General features: G+C 29.2%; 1 long non-coding RNA gene across 1 annotated transcript; it reads left to right on the top strand.

Annotated features, from left to right (window-relative positions):
• The first annotated feature begins 3,800 nt into the window (after positions 1 to 3,800).
• LOC107953072 (uncharacterized) lies at positions 3,801 to 5,064 on the top strand. The gene is made up of 2 exons (XR_001699052.2): positions 3,801 to 4,587; positions 4,818 to 5,064. It is a non-coding gene; the product is annotated as an uncharacterized lncRNA (long non-coding RNA).
• Positions 5,065 to 15,903: the final 10,839 nt, after the last annotated feature.

The following is a 15,903-nucleotide window of genomic DNA, read 5'->3' as shown; positions in this document are numbered from 1 at the left end:
AACTTTTGATCGTGGTTTTGCATTGGAAATCAAATTTCCCATTTTTCCATCAAAACTTTGATACCAAAGCATCAGTTTATCTCAATTTTGCAGCTTCCTTTCATATTTTATTGTTAACAAAATTTCAATTTACGTTAATAGGAAACGATGCCTTCAACTTCATCTCTACAGTGGCAAAAGAAGCCGATGGTTTCATTTCTTCCAAGATTTTCAATGGCTGGTTAATTTTTCTATTGTCGTACAGTGATCATGCTAATAATGTGACGAGTGCTATAAAATTTATTGAGAAATTTATGTTTAAGTTGTTTTCAATCATCAATTGTTCCAAGCTCTAAGTTAGTATACCAATTAAAGGTATTTCCTTTTAGTGACTTGAAAAATTGCTTCACCATTAGATCGTCATCAGTTTCGACGTTATTACATGTCTCCACGAAATGAGTAAAATATTGGTGTGGATTCTTTTTTTAATCAAATTGTTGAAATTTTGGAGGTTGATAGCTTACTAGCATTTTGAGGTGATCAATCTTGTAGGAGTATGGCTTGGTATAGTTGTACGAAGGTTGAGTACACAACCAACGTGATCTTTGACAGCTTATTTGATGAGCTCTTTGAGTTGATCGGCAGTGACAACTTCATTGATTATTGGTTGAGAATCTTTGGCAACTTGCACATTAGTTTGATCACCAAGCTCCTCTAGTAGACTCTTATGTTGAATCTATTCATTGGCTGGCCTCTTCCTAGTAAGATCAAGAATCCTTTTTATTGTGAAGGCCATATGGCCATCCTTTTCTTTGAGGCTTGCGAGGAGACTCTCCATCGTTTCCCACATGTTCTTCTAAGGATATGGTGTTAGTCGTCATGACATTCATCACTATGGAATTTGGCTTTGGGTTTGAGGGAGATGTTGGAATGGCATGATCTCTTGATTGAATACCTTTCTTCTTGAATGATAATTAGTGAGATATATTTGATTCATGCGGAGAAACTTCTTCTAAGTAATGAATTGGTGAAGAACTATCATAAATTGGATTGTCAATTAGCATCAAAGAAGTCTATTTGAATAACTCCAAAAGAGTTTTCGTCTTTTGCCTAGTGACATAGGGACGAGTAGGAACATTGGTGCTTGATAATTGATGGGTGTCGAATCTAACAAAAATAAATTCTTACGCCTAAACATTATGTAAACAAATAGTTTATGGAGTAGGGTCAATCCCACAAGGATTGGAATATCTAAAATTATTGTCTGGTTTAACCAAGTTGAGTGCCTAGGCAGTTTTGTACCCGCGACGTGTGACGATCTGTACAAAAATAAAAGGTTGGATTTAAATCTAATAAAAGTAAAAATAATTAAAATCGAAATAATAGTAAAAATAAGCAGAAACAAAATTAAATTGAATAAACTGATGTGATAAAATTCTAGCTCCAGACTCAATTTTTGCTTCGATTTTGAGCCGATCCTTGATAACAAGTCTTCTCCTTCAATCTATAGGTCAGTTATAGTGATTGAGAACGCCCTAGACTACCAACCAATTGTTGGTAAAATCCTAGTTTGAAAACAGTTTTCTAGCACAGCGGAAAATTAAAAATTTGAAAACAGACCTAGTTTGTGAAATTTATAGCAATAAACCCCAACCGAATTCATACTTGTGTTTTCAGCTTAGCAAACGTTCGATGTTCCTGGCTTTCAACCAAATGATCTTCTCTGCTATTCTCGTATCACAAACTGCTTCGAATGTGGGCTTGGGCCAATTGAATTGAAACATAGAAATAGAAAAAGTTCTCTCTTTTATTTGGGGTGAAAACAAAAATTTTCTCTTTTTAATAGAAAGCGGTAGAATTGTTATTTGGAAAAATATATTTGATAGTTGAGAATAAATTCTCTCTATTTTTTGATAGAGTAACAATATCTTAAGTTTGTGTAAATAGCTCTACAGGTACCATCTATTTATAGGAAGAGAAGGTAGAAAAACAACTTCCAACTTAGAGTAGGAGTGGGGTGAACGACACACCCTATTATTCCTACTAGAGTTGTTGCCCCATTCATGTTATATGAGGGGTTTTGGGCCTCTTTCACATCGAGTCCAATTATGAGTAATGTAAATTAATTGTGGGAATGCCCAACAACTAACCCTTACTGAACGAACAACCACGAAATACGTGTCCACGATTTAACTCTTCAATAGCCTTGCAAACTAGAAAGGCCCAATTCGAACCAATAGATTTAACCATGTGAGTCATTTAAATCCAATTGTTATTTCCTTTGACATATCTAACCAACCACTTGATTGGACACGCCGATATGTTATTCGGTAGATTGAATACAACATACAATGATATCGGTTCTTCCAACTGTATGCCTATCGACATCGAATCAACAAGCTTTTATGACTTGGTGTCTGTCGAAACCATTTTTTGAAAAAAAGGGGAATCGACTTTCGTTTTAGAAACGAAAGCGAAAAAATAGGAGTGCCACCAATCCTTTTTTGATGAGGTGTGATCGGGTCACCTTAAATTAATCATTTTAATAAAAGTTAAGATTTACTAAAACGATAATTTTTGGTCTACGAAAATCAGAAAATGAGTTCGGGAGTCGGTTACGCACGAGGAAGGATTAGCACCCTCGACACGCCCAAAAATTGGTACCTAGTTGATTAATTAGTGTCTTAGTGTCGAAAATTGAAAACTTAAAGTACTTTGAAATGCGATCCCTCTCTTTAAAAAAAACTCGAATATTAAAGACATTCTCGTCTTGAAGTGATAAAATGTCACATCCAGTGAGTTAGGACACGACATCTCGAGCTTTGAGAATGAGCTTACTTTTATTTAAAAAAAATTCTTGTATTTTAACTACTTTTCAAAAGGATATTCGGCTAGTTAGGGCGAACGAGGAAAATCGAAACCCAGTGAATTAGGGCACGTTTCCTCAAATTTCTCAAATACCGAATATTGCCTTTTACTTTAAAATAAATTCTTATTTCGAGGTGACAAAATGTCATACCCGGTAAGTTAGGGCATAACACCTCGTACTTCCGAGAATAAGCATTTTTTACTTGTATTGCGATTTAAAAAGATTATGTCGTTATTTAGATTAAACAAGAAAAACCGAAACCCAGTAAGTTAGGGCATAATTTTCTCAAATTGTCTAAATACGAAACTTGTTTTATTTTAGAAAACCCAGTTATATGCGTCGAGTAAAAGACCAATATTATTATAATCGCATGGAAAAATGAGAAACAAATCGTAGCATTAACATGCATAATAATAAAAGATGAAATATAACATGAAGATATAATAATAATAATAATAGTAATAGCAATAATAATGTAAATATATACAAAAAGAAAATATATAATGTGACAAAATCAATATAAAATTAATTAGTTTAATAATATGATAATAGCAATAGTAATAATATAATAATGAAGTAGAATATAAGAATAATAATAATGCATTAGTAAGAATAATAATAGTGAATAAAGAATAAAAGTAATAATAATAATAAATTTAACGTATACATAAGAAATAATAAATAAGTAAATAAACGCATACTAAAATATATATGTAATAATGATGATGGAGAAAAATATCTAAATATGAACAATATAAGAAATCTCAAAATAAATAATAAAAGATTTATAATAAACAATAAAAGGAACTTCAAATAATTAACCTATAGAACAATTAACATATGAAATTTAAAGTACACAATATATATATAATAGTTTAAAATATAATATATGTATGTATAGACAAATTCAAAATATATACAATGTAAAAGTTTAAAATAAATATTGCACACAAAAGCCTAAAATAAATGATATTTAAAATAATATAACAAAACGATTTAAAGTAAGAGTTTGAGGACAGAATTAAAATCAAAGTAAAATTGCGGGATAAAAATCGTAAATAATAGAAGCTATTAGGGACTAAAATAGGGCGCGCATAAACTAATAGGGATGAAAAATAAAAATAAACCAAACCCCGAAACGAAACGTTTTAATGTGGACCAATTTGAAAAGTGCGCAAAATCTAAGGAAAAATCTAAAAACAAAAGGAAAATAAAAAGGAATTAAATTAAAAGAAACAAAAATGCGGAAGGACTACGCGCGATTATCCCGCTTAGCAGAAAGACGCGGATCCTCTGTTGGCCGGGTCGGGTCATCGGGTCACTTCATTGAAACGGCGCCGTTTTATACTATGGGGGCCTAAGTGAAACGGTGTCGTTTCACTAAGGTTATTTAAACCATTTTTTTTTAAAAAAAATTCATTTCTTTCTTACTTCAGAAAAAAAAAGAATGAAGCTTTGAAATTCTCTCCCCCTCTCAGTCTCCGACCTAGCTCCGGTCAATGGCCGTCGTGGCCGTACGCGGTGGCCTGGAAGCTCAAAACTCCCTCCTTTGAACCCCTTTTTTACATAGAAGAAGATTTAAGACTTAGAAAACCATAAACTAAACCCCAAAGCCTCTTAAAACAACGAAAACGCCTTGACTTTTGGCTTCTTCCGTCGAAGCTTTAACCGGATCTCTAGGGATCCGTCATCTTTCGAACCAGAAAAGCGTGTGCCAAGGGTATCAACGCCGAATCCCGGTAAAACTTTCCCTTTTGTATACGTTTATGCGATAAATTCGAAAAAAAAATAGATAACGAAGATAGAAAAAAATGAAACCTTTGAAATGTTTCTTTGATTAATCTCTGTTATTGATAGATCTTTTTTTTATTCTTTTTTTCAAGAAAAGGCCCCCCTTTTTACATTGGTTTCTATTCGGCTTTATAGCCGATTTGTTACAACATTTATTTGCTATCTTTTCTTCGTGCAGGCGATTGGAGCAAGTTGAGGAGCAGGTGGCTGACAAGGGCGGTGGAGCAGGCATGGTGCGATGGGACAGGGGGCAGAGGCGGCTCCTAGGGTTTCTGTTCTCTGTTTAGGTTATGGGCTGTAATTGGGCTTAGGGTTTTTTAGTTTGGGGCCAAAATTGGGCTGTACAGTGTCAATACAACTTTATGAGATGACGATGTCTATCTCTTAAATTGAAGAAGTAACAAATACCAATATGAAAGTTTTTAGGTGCGGTTTAGGATCTCACGAGTCTCTACCTGATTGGCTATCGACCTAAAGCTAAATAGGAAATTTAGATTAAAGGTTTAACAAAGATTAATTAAAAATAGAAAAATGAAAATTGAAAGGGGCCTGACGTAATATTGCGTAGGCAAAAATAAATAATAGAAAAGAATCAGAATAAAAGAAAGGTATTGGAAGGCCGTCTCATACGAGTTAATTTATGAAAAATCTTGATTTTTTTTAAATAATAACTAGATTGGGTTGGTTTTTTTTTTGTAAAATTACATGGTTGGGCCGAAATAATAAAAACGTAAAAAATCTCGATTTTTAAAATAATTACTGGATTAGGCTTTTTTTTTTGTAAAATTATGGGATTGGGCCAAAATAACGAAAATGCTTCCAGCTGGAAGCGTTTTTAGCGTATTGGCAAAAAAATCGCTTCCAATTAGAAGTGCTTTCCTTCTGATTCGTTTTTTAGGGTAAGGGTTTTGTTTTTTTAAAGTACGGTTTTTTTGTGAATTTTAGGATTTAGGGCTTAGGGTTGTGTAGGGTTTTGAGGTTTTTTTATTATATATATTTTAAGTTTTTTATATATTATTTTTAAGTTTTTTTATAATTTTTTGAGATGTAAAGTTAATAATTATTTAATTTGGTATTTAGAAGCATCGTATTTACACCAATCGTATATTCAAATTATTTGAATTGTAAAATTCAACTCGATTCATAATCGATACTCAAACTACTCTATTTAATTAAATCTTAGCTTGTAATTTTTTTTTATTTTTTTAATGCAACTGAGTTTTAGTCATTTTTTTCACGAGAGGTTGAGGTCAGTAAGATTTTTCAGTGCAATTGATCGACCGAATGTGATTGCCATCAAACAAATTAGAGATTTTACCATTGCTATCGAAAAACATGAAATAAATTGTAACAGAAATTTTTTTTAAGAAAATCTTAATACAATTTTAATAAAAAATAAAGTTGAGAGAGAAATAAAATTTGAGTGAGAAATTAGAAGGGAATTGAGGGAAATTTGAGAGAGATTTGAGAATCTGAGAGAGAGATAGTTGAGATTGAATTGAAAAAAATGAAATGGTGGAGGGGGAGTTTATATAGAAAAATAATTATAGCCATTAAAGTAGGTAGTCGTTGGGAGTGACTGTTTGGAGGGAAAATATTTTCAGTTAGAAGCGTTTTCTGCAAATAAGTTAAAAATACTTCCAGTTGAAAGCGTTTTGTTATTTCAGTCTAATCCCATAATTTTTGGAAAAAAAAAAGAGCCTAATTTAATAATTTTTTTAAAAAAATCAGTATTTTTATGTAATTCACTCTTCTCCATATATATATATAATAAAATATAAAGCTCTAAGTATCAAAGAGTTATCCAAATATGCTAAAAAAAATTAAGTTATTATATTAATGAAATATTAAAAGTATTATTTTTACTCTTTTTTACTTTTGAGGTTTACTTTTGCATCTAATTAGAAATCAAATAATAGGCTTAAAATTAGTGGCATCTCGTTTAAGAATTTATCAAAATTAAGCATAATAGTAAATTGGGCATATTATCAATGATGAAGCCAAATGAGCAAGAGGATTAGCTTAAGTGGGCTTGTTGATGATGATCTTTTTGATGCCATCGCAACTTTGGACTTTGAATTTTTAAGAAAAGAGATGAAAGGCAGTGATCGTCCCACCAAATATGCCAAAAATTTATCCACACAAATTTTGAGTTGAAAGTTGACTTTAGAAGTTGGAGTCAAATTTTATTGATAAGTTTGAAAAAAAAGTTACTTTCTTTAAAAATTTCTTGAATACAAAGAAAACTCATTTGATTCTTTTGTCCAGTTTGACTTCAATCTAAGAGTCGTGTAGACTTAGTCTTAGATGGATGCAAATTGCTTCAAGTGTTATGTTGCCTTACTCTTAAAATGGGTTTGGACCTCTTTTTTTTAATTGATTTGGATAAAAAAATAGTTTTCTTCATAAGCGACTTTTGGCTTCTTTTCCATAGTTGAATTGGATCAGAAGACGACTTTTCTTCTGAACAAGTATGGTGTTCGTTAGAATTTTTTCAAGTTCTTCAGCTTATTTAGAGATTTCTATAGAGATATTCTAGACTTCTTGAACTTGTGAAGGTGTAGAATGGCTTAGGATAAACCCTTTTTATAGCGTCAATTAGAGGTGTGCATGGGCCGGGCTACTGACCCGGCCCGAAGGCCCGCCCCAAAAAATAGGAGGGTTCGGGTAAAAATATAGGCCGAAATATGGGTTTGGGAAAAAATGAGGCCCGTTTAAAAAATGGGTCGGGCCTCGGGTAAAACTTTTTTGGCCCGGGCTCGGCCTGGCCCGACTCGAATTAAATACTAAAAATATTTTTATTTTTATTTTTAATCATATTTACATTTTATTTTCAATTTTAATATAACAACTTTTTTATTATATTTTCAATTTGTGTATTGTTTTAAGAATTGTTTTAGTCTCATTTTTTATTTATTTCTTGTTTTAATATTTATTTTTATGTTTTTAAATGTATTTGATTTATTATATTTTAAAATTTTTTATTTAATGAAATAAGCTAAAAAAAATTTAATATGAGCCGGGCCAGGCCGGGCTCGGACTTAACAATTTTATTTCGGGCCGGGCTTGGACAAATTTTTAGGCCCATATTTTAGGCTGAGCTGGACCCGGGCCTAGAAAACGGGCCTAAAATTTTGTTTGGGCCCGGCCCGGCCCATGCACACCTCTAGTGTCAATTATTTATGAAGAGAATTCTAGTAGAATTTAACTGCTCCATTTGATTGTTCTATTGAAATTTAATTTCTTTTATTTATTATTTATATCTTATTAATTTAATTAATTAGAAATAAATAAGCGTTTAATATTATCACTTAATTATTTTATTTTGAATTAGTGATAGTATAAAATTTTATTATTTATCTCTTAATTAATTTAATTAATAATTATGACACATATATGATGTTTCATTTTTACCTACGATAATACTGGCTTGATCCATAGTAATCTTGGCTTAACTCGTGTGGTTTTGTAATTAGTTTGGAAATTTATTCATCTATACAGACTCCTTAAGTGATATAGGACTACCAATGCGTTTTATAAAATTATTCAAGTTGAATTTTATTGATAATTTATATTAATTACTTAAAAAATGTTTAAAATTTATTTTTCATATATAATATTAATAAATTAATATTAATAAATTTATGTGATATTTAAATTAACTTATATTTTACTCTCAAACATTATATCTAAAATGAATATTTTAACTTTTTACAACACATTTTTGGCTTTAATTATAAACACTTCAAATCTTAAACTATATATATTCTTTTTAACAAAATTTGTTTTAAAAGCATAATCACTTATAACCACTTATTTGGTTCTTTAATATAAAAAAAATAAATCATCTTAGTCTTTCATTTAATTTTTGTCTATTTTAACCCATGTACTTACATTGTTTATCAAATTACTTCAAAATTTTTCAAGAATTTTCTTGGAGTTACGAAGAGATCCTCAAGGGTTCCTATAGTTGGGCAAGACAATATTCATCAGCCACAAAGCTAGTTCATAATAAGGCACATGCTTCTTCACACCTTTTGCATACAGACATCAATTGGGTAATTTTGAAATCTGATGGTTCGGTCAGATTTGATGATGGCTTTGCAGCTACTGGAGGGTTTCTTTCTGATCATAATGATGGGTGGATCATAGGGTATTGTAGGTATCTAGGTAACTGCACGGTGGTCGAAGGGGAGCTTTGGGGGATTTTAGATGGCTTAAATCTTCTTTTGAATAAAAGTCTCAAAAAGGTTGTTATCCAAACTGATAGTATTGAAGCTGTTAATGCTATTCAACAAGGATATTCAGGGACATCTAATTCTGTTCTCGTCAGAAGAATCCTTATTATTCTTAAAGCTCTTAATCAATGGAGGATTTAGCATATTCTTCGTGAAGAAAATCTAATCGCAGACAGTTTGGCCAAATCAGTTCATTCTAGAAGACTTGGGTTACGATTGATAGAGGATCCTCCTTTGTGGATTTAGTTTTCATTTATTTGTAATTTTTTCTTTTCACCAAAAATGTAACACCCCCAACCTGTATCTGTCGCCGGAATAGAGTACGAGGCATTACCGAGAAGCACGAAACACTTACAAATAATTTAAATACATTTTCATAACAATTTGTTTTGATTTCATACTATTTCATATTTAAGCTTTATTCACCAAAGTATTTGAAATATCATCTTTATGCAAATAGCACACATGAGGTACATAATTCCATAATTATGAATGAACACATTTATCAAACATATTCCATGTTTTTATATATATCATAGTTTCATATTTCCGTGTATCAATTACCATCACTTCCTCGTATTTCAGACAAATACGTGTAACAATTCATAAATATGCAATTCATTAACTCTTCCTACCAATCACGATTTAAATTGACAAATCACTTATTAAGCCCAATTTTAATGTTCACTAAAATCTATCATACAAATTTGGATGTACGTATTCATCAATAAATTCCATGTATAGATATCATCATCTCATATTTCCACATACATTTACTTTCCACATTTATGAATTCAAATAGCATATACAAGACATACCAATGTATTTCAAGTACGTTTTCATGATATTTCATTTCGAACTCAGATTATTTCATACTAGAAGTTTTCTCATTAACTCATTTGGAATACCAATTCATACGGATAATACACTCAAGGCGTAGAAATATATAATCACAAATGAACTCATTCATCAACCAAGTTTTATGCTCATGTCTCATCAACTCGTATTTCCTTATGTCACATAATTCCATGTAATACTTACCAATCTTCTTCAAATTAGTGAACATCTTACGGAATTGAGTACTTCGTTTTCTCGATGCCATAGTTCAACTATGGTCTTACACATCTTCACATAATGATGCCATAGCCCAGCTATGGTCTTACACATATTCATATATCGATGCCATAGCCCAGCTATGGTCTTAGACGTAATCACATATCACATATCGATGCCATAGCCCAGCTATGGTCTTACACGAATCACATATCTCACTGATGCCGTATCCCAGATATGGTCTTATACAGTAGCATATATCACACCGATGCCATATCCCAGATATGGTCTTATACGGAAATCACTTGTCACTTGTCACTTGTAGCCAAAGCTACCATTATTCACTGATCAGGTAGCAGAAGCTACGACTTTTCACTTATCAGGTAGCCAAAGCTACCACTTTTCACTTGTCATTTGTCATTGATCAGATAAGTGTAGTCGAAGCTATCACTTATCACTTTCACTTGTCCTTGATCAGATAAGTTGATCAGATAAGTGTGGCCGAAGCTATCACTTATCACTTGTTGCCATGGTCCAACCATGGTCTTTTCCTTCAATTCATCTTGTCACTGAACTGAAATGCTCAATTTGATCATTTATTCAATTTTCTTGCTTTTACATTATTCACGATTTTATCATGAATACATATGAAATAACACATCATGAAATTCATAAAATTAACGAATGATCACTAAAATTTAGCCATATAAATTCAGAAGTTCGAATTTTGTATTATAACGATAATCATAATTTCATAATAAATATTCCAAATAAATTATTATATCATTTCTAATTCAACACTTATCGATTATAATCGGGCATATGATCAATTTATACACGAGTCATTCATATATATATGTATATTTTTCCTCCTCCTCCTCTCCATCCACATTCTTAGTATAAATAACACACTTGTGAGTAACCTTATCCATAACTTTCACTAATTACTTATGTGAATATTCAAGCTATCCACCCGTGTCATAGTCACTAAATTATTTATATCTGAAGCTACGGAACTAAAAATTTAGGTCCGCTAATTTTCCCTAAAACTAGACTCACATATCTTCTTACCATAAAAATTTCATAATTTTTGGTTGGGCCAATTAATACAGTTTATTCATTGAAATCTCCCTTGTTCTGCTGTCTGACAGTTCCGACCCTTCTTCACTAAAAATTAATTATCTCCTCGTACATGATTCGAATGATATTTTTTTTGTTTCTATTGAAAATATATTCATTTAGGATTCTAAAAATATAAATTTAAGCCCATAATTATTTTTATCCAATTTTTGATGATTTTACAAAGTCAGAATAGGGGAACCCGAAATCATTCTGACATTGTCTCACAAAATTTATCATATCTCATGATTTACAATTCCATTGTTTACATAATTTCTTCTATAAGAAACTAGACTCAATAAAATTTAATTTCATTTTTATTCATCCTCTAATTCCATTTCTACAATTTTTGATGATTTTTCAAAGTTACACTACTGCTGCTGTCCAAAACAGTTTTAATGCAAAATGTTGATTTCCATTTTGCCCCAAATTTCACAATTCATACAATTCAGTCCTTGCTCAATTAACCCCTCAATTAAGATAATTTTCTCAATTAATACTTTTACTAGACATTATAAGTTATTTCATAACTATTGAAATTCAGAATTTCCACATAAAACTCTAACTTCAAACTCTTTTACAATTAGGTCCCAAACATTCACTTTCTATTCACTTCTTTCAATAAAATCAGTATATAAACAATTTAAAGCTCTAATTCCATGCAAAATCATCATATAATTCCAGCACATATTCATAACAACTTTTAATTTCTTTCATAGAATTAAAAACTAATGAATTCAACAAGTGGATCTAGTTGTAAAAGTCATAAAAAACACAAAAATTTCAAGAAATAATCAAGAATTGAACCTACTTGAAGTAAAAATATGAAAAAAAAGCTTAAGGGAACTCTTCCATGGCATTTTTACTGATGAGAATGCAGAAAAATAAAGAGAAATCTAGATAATTCCACTTTAATCCTAGCTTTATTAAGTAAATTTTGCAATTTTGCAATTTTTCAATTTTTCCCTTAATTCTCCTTATTTTCTTGCTGATTTCATGGCTTGCCGTCCAGCCCAAATAGACCTTGGGTCTATTTTCCTTTTAAACCCTCTTTCTTTTATCATTTAAGCTATTTAATCATTTCTCACAATTTTACATTTGATACAATTTAGTCCTTTTTTGTTCAATTAACTATCAGAAATTTAAAATTTCTTGATGAAACTTTAATACTAACTTATTAACACTCCATAAATATTTATAAAAATATTTATGGCTCCATTTAAAATTCCAAAGGTCTCGATACCTCGTTTTCGATTCTAATTGTTTTAGTATTTATTTTTAGTACACTATTCACTATTTCAAAATTTTTCTTAACTTCACATTTAACTTATACTCACTAAATTAATAATATTTCCTACTCATTTGTCAGATTTAGTGATCTCGAATCACTGTTCCGACACCACTGAAAATTAGGCTATTACAAAAAAAAATACTTCGAAATGGATGGAAAAATTAATATTTGTTAATTTTATTGACGTGACATCCACATGCATGCTATGTTAGTAATTAATTAATTTTTTAAATTTAAAATATTTTAAAAAATATTTTTATACTTTAAATACTTTAAATAATTTTTTATTTTTATACTTTTAAATTTTTAAAAATTAACAATTAATTAATTGTTGATGTAGCATTCATGTGCATGACACGTTAGTAAAATTAACAAACGTTAATTTTTCTATTTATTTTAGATGATTTGACAAATAACGTAAGTTTAAGGGCTAAAATAAAAGAGTTAAAAAATAAATGAATGACTAAAATAACTATCTTGTAAAATTAGAGGACCAAATGTATCATTATACATTTTCTAGAAAATAATATTTTCAATCCAAAATTTATCTAGCAGTTAATCATTTTATTTTTATTTGCTATTTTGGTCTGAACACCGTAGCCCCCGCAGCCAGACCTTCCTTCACAATGGCTAAATCGTAATTCCATCCAAATTCAATGTACCGCTGAAATCCAAATTTGATTTCGCATCTTTGACCTTTTTATCCACAGTTCTTTCACGCGCTTTCATTTGCCTTTTCCATAACGCGCTAATATGTCGTTTTGTTTATTTGCATTTTTTTTAATCATCTGTTTGAGTTGTGAAAATTCATGGGTATTTCTAATTAGCGACGTTGAAACGCGATTGGATTGGTTATTAATTGAGCTGAATCGTCTTTAATTGAATTATTTGAAATGTAATTTTTTTAACCTTAATTGAATTAATTTTTTTTAAATATATTAATTAAATTGAAATATTTTAGCTAATTCGATAAGTTAATTGAATTAATCAAAATTTATATATTTTTATTTTTTAGTTAAAAAAATATAAAAACATATAAAAAATACGTTGCTAATATTTAATTTTTTAATATACTTCAATTAATATAAAAAATAATAATTAAAAAATATATTGTTAATATAAAAAATATATTATATATAATATATATTATTTATTTTAGTTAATTACTTGATTTCAAATTAAATTAATCAATTTAAAAATTCATTAACTGATTTTCGATTGAACTAAATTCAGTTACCAATCAATTAATTAAATTAAATCAATTCGATCGGTTAATTCAATTTTAACCGAACTATAAACAAAGGACTTCGTATGGAAGAGCCGCAAGTTATTTAAATTCAATTATTTCACACTGTACTGGACATTTACATATAAAGAATGTAATTATCAATTGCTAATTTTTAATTCTCGAAGTGACTATAAAAAGAAAGAATTTAGCATATAAGAATATAGGAAAAGAAGTTACTACCATAATTTATTTATATATTATTTTAAAGGGTAATATATAAAAATAGTCATTTTTGTTTGCCTCAAGTTACATTTTAGTCACTTATGTTTGAAATGTTACGTTTTAGTCACTTATGTTATTATTTTGTTACGAAGTGATCACTTTACCGTTAAGTTCCGTTATCTCTTTAACGGTAATCCTACGTGGCAGTCCAACTAGATTTTAAGTGCCAACTTGAATTTCTAAATAGGATGAAAATAGATTTTTAATTAAAAAAATTAATTAATTAAAATTTTTAAACCTAAATCTTAACTAAAAAAACTGTTTATCTCTTCTTTTTAATTTTTCTTCAATCTCTTTTTTTTCAATGGTTTTTTTTCTCATCTGACTGGAAAAACTATTATTAAGATCAAAATAGTTGAACTAAAATTGATTGCTTCATACAGATGGATTCAATGGAGGGTTCAGGTATGTCTTCTTTACATTCCTCTATCTCTTTTATTCAATACTGAAAAACAAAAGATTAGATTTTTTACTGTTTAATGAAAACCCTAAATTAAAATTCTTGATATTTTCTTCTACTTTTTGAAATTGTTTGTAAACATGTATTTTATTTTGCGAAAGTAGACATCCCATAAAATGCAACCAGAAACATGTTTCATGAACATGTTTCATTCAAGCTAATTTTAAAATTTTCAGAAAAGGGTTGTTACTCTCACTGTTCTTGTTCCTAATTATTATATTTTTTAGTTCTTTCATAGTTCTTGAATAATTGGTTTCTCAATCAAATTTTTTCTGATCTGAATCAACTTATATGTTCACAATCTATTTGTGGGTATTTCAGATTATTCTTTCTTATTGCTGATTTCAACTATTTTGATCTTAATAATAATTTTTCCACTCAAATAAAAAAAACCAATTGAAAAAATTAAGTTACAGAAGAAAAATTAAAAAGAAGAGATGAACAGTTCTTTTAGTTAATGTTTAGGTTTGAAAATTTTAATTAAAAATCTATTTTCATCCCATTTAGAAATCCAAGTTGACACATAAAATTTAGTTAGACTGCCACCTAAGATTACCGTTAGAGAGATAAAGGAACTTAACGGTAGAGTGATCACTTCGTAACAGAATAATAACATAAATGACTAAAACGTAACATTTTAAACATAAGTGACTAAAATGTAACCTGAGCCAAACAAAAGTGACTATTTTTGTAGATTACCCTATTTTAAATATCAAACAAGTTAAATGTTATATTGCGTTTAGAAGTGTTTATAAATTGAGTTGAGCTCAGATTATATAAGGTATTTAAATTAATTTTTTAAGCATGAGTTTGACTGGACTCGAAAAATAATTTTTTTTTCAAGCTCGAACTAATGTAAATTCAAATTTGACTCGGCTTGCCTATATTTAATTTTTTAAAATAATTTTTTATTTAAAAAATAAATTTTTTAAAAATTATAATGTACTAAAAAGAATAAAATAAAATTTTCCTAACACAATAAAAATACATTAAAAATTATTTATATTAAAAAATACTATTATAAATATAATAAATATTTTATTGTATTAAATATAGTTTTTAAAATTTTATATTCTGGGTTAGGTTATTTAGGTAAATTTTTTTTTGGGGTTGGGTAATGAATTTAATTGTTATTGGGTTAATAATTCAATATAAATAAATATATATAATTAATATAATTAATTTTTATAATATAATATATTTGGGTTGGGTAAAAAAAAATCTTGTCCAAGGCTCGATAAATATAGAAAATGAGGCTTAAATTTTACCAAAATCTATTTTTTAAGTCTTATATTTTTATTAAACTCACTCATTTTTTGAATAGATTTTCGGACGGATGACTCAGTCACTAACAAACCTACTTGTGCCTAATAGTAAAAAAAAAAAGAAGCTCAATTTAACCAATTACTTGTATTATTTGATTAAAATAGAACATAAATTAGTGACCCTGGATATGATATACCTGTAATCTAAAAATATACATGAAAACACAAATTTAGATGAAGCTACAAATGGGACAATATGATATTTGTTTTTTTTATTATATTACTAAATGTGATATTTAAATTATTTATAATATTTATCATACTTATA

Source organism: Gossypium hirsutum, chromosome A07, assembly GCF_007990345.1.
Source record: "Gossypium hirsutum isolate 1008001.06 chromosome A07, Gossypium_hirsutum_v2.1, whole genome shotgun sequence".
Lineage (NCBI taxonomy): Eukaryota > Viridiplantae > Streptophyta > Magnoliopsida > Malvales > Malvaceae > Gossypium > Gossypium hirsutum.
The sequence above is the reverse complement of the archived record's forward strand: the minus strand, read 5'-3'. Positions and strand labels throughout refer to the sequence as shown.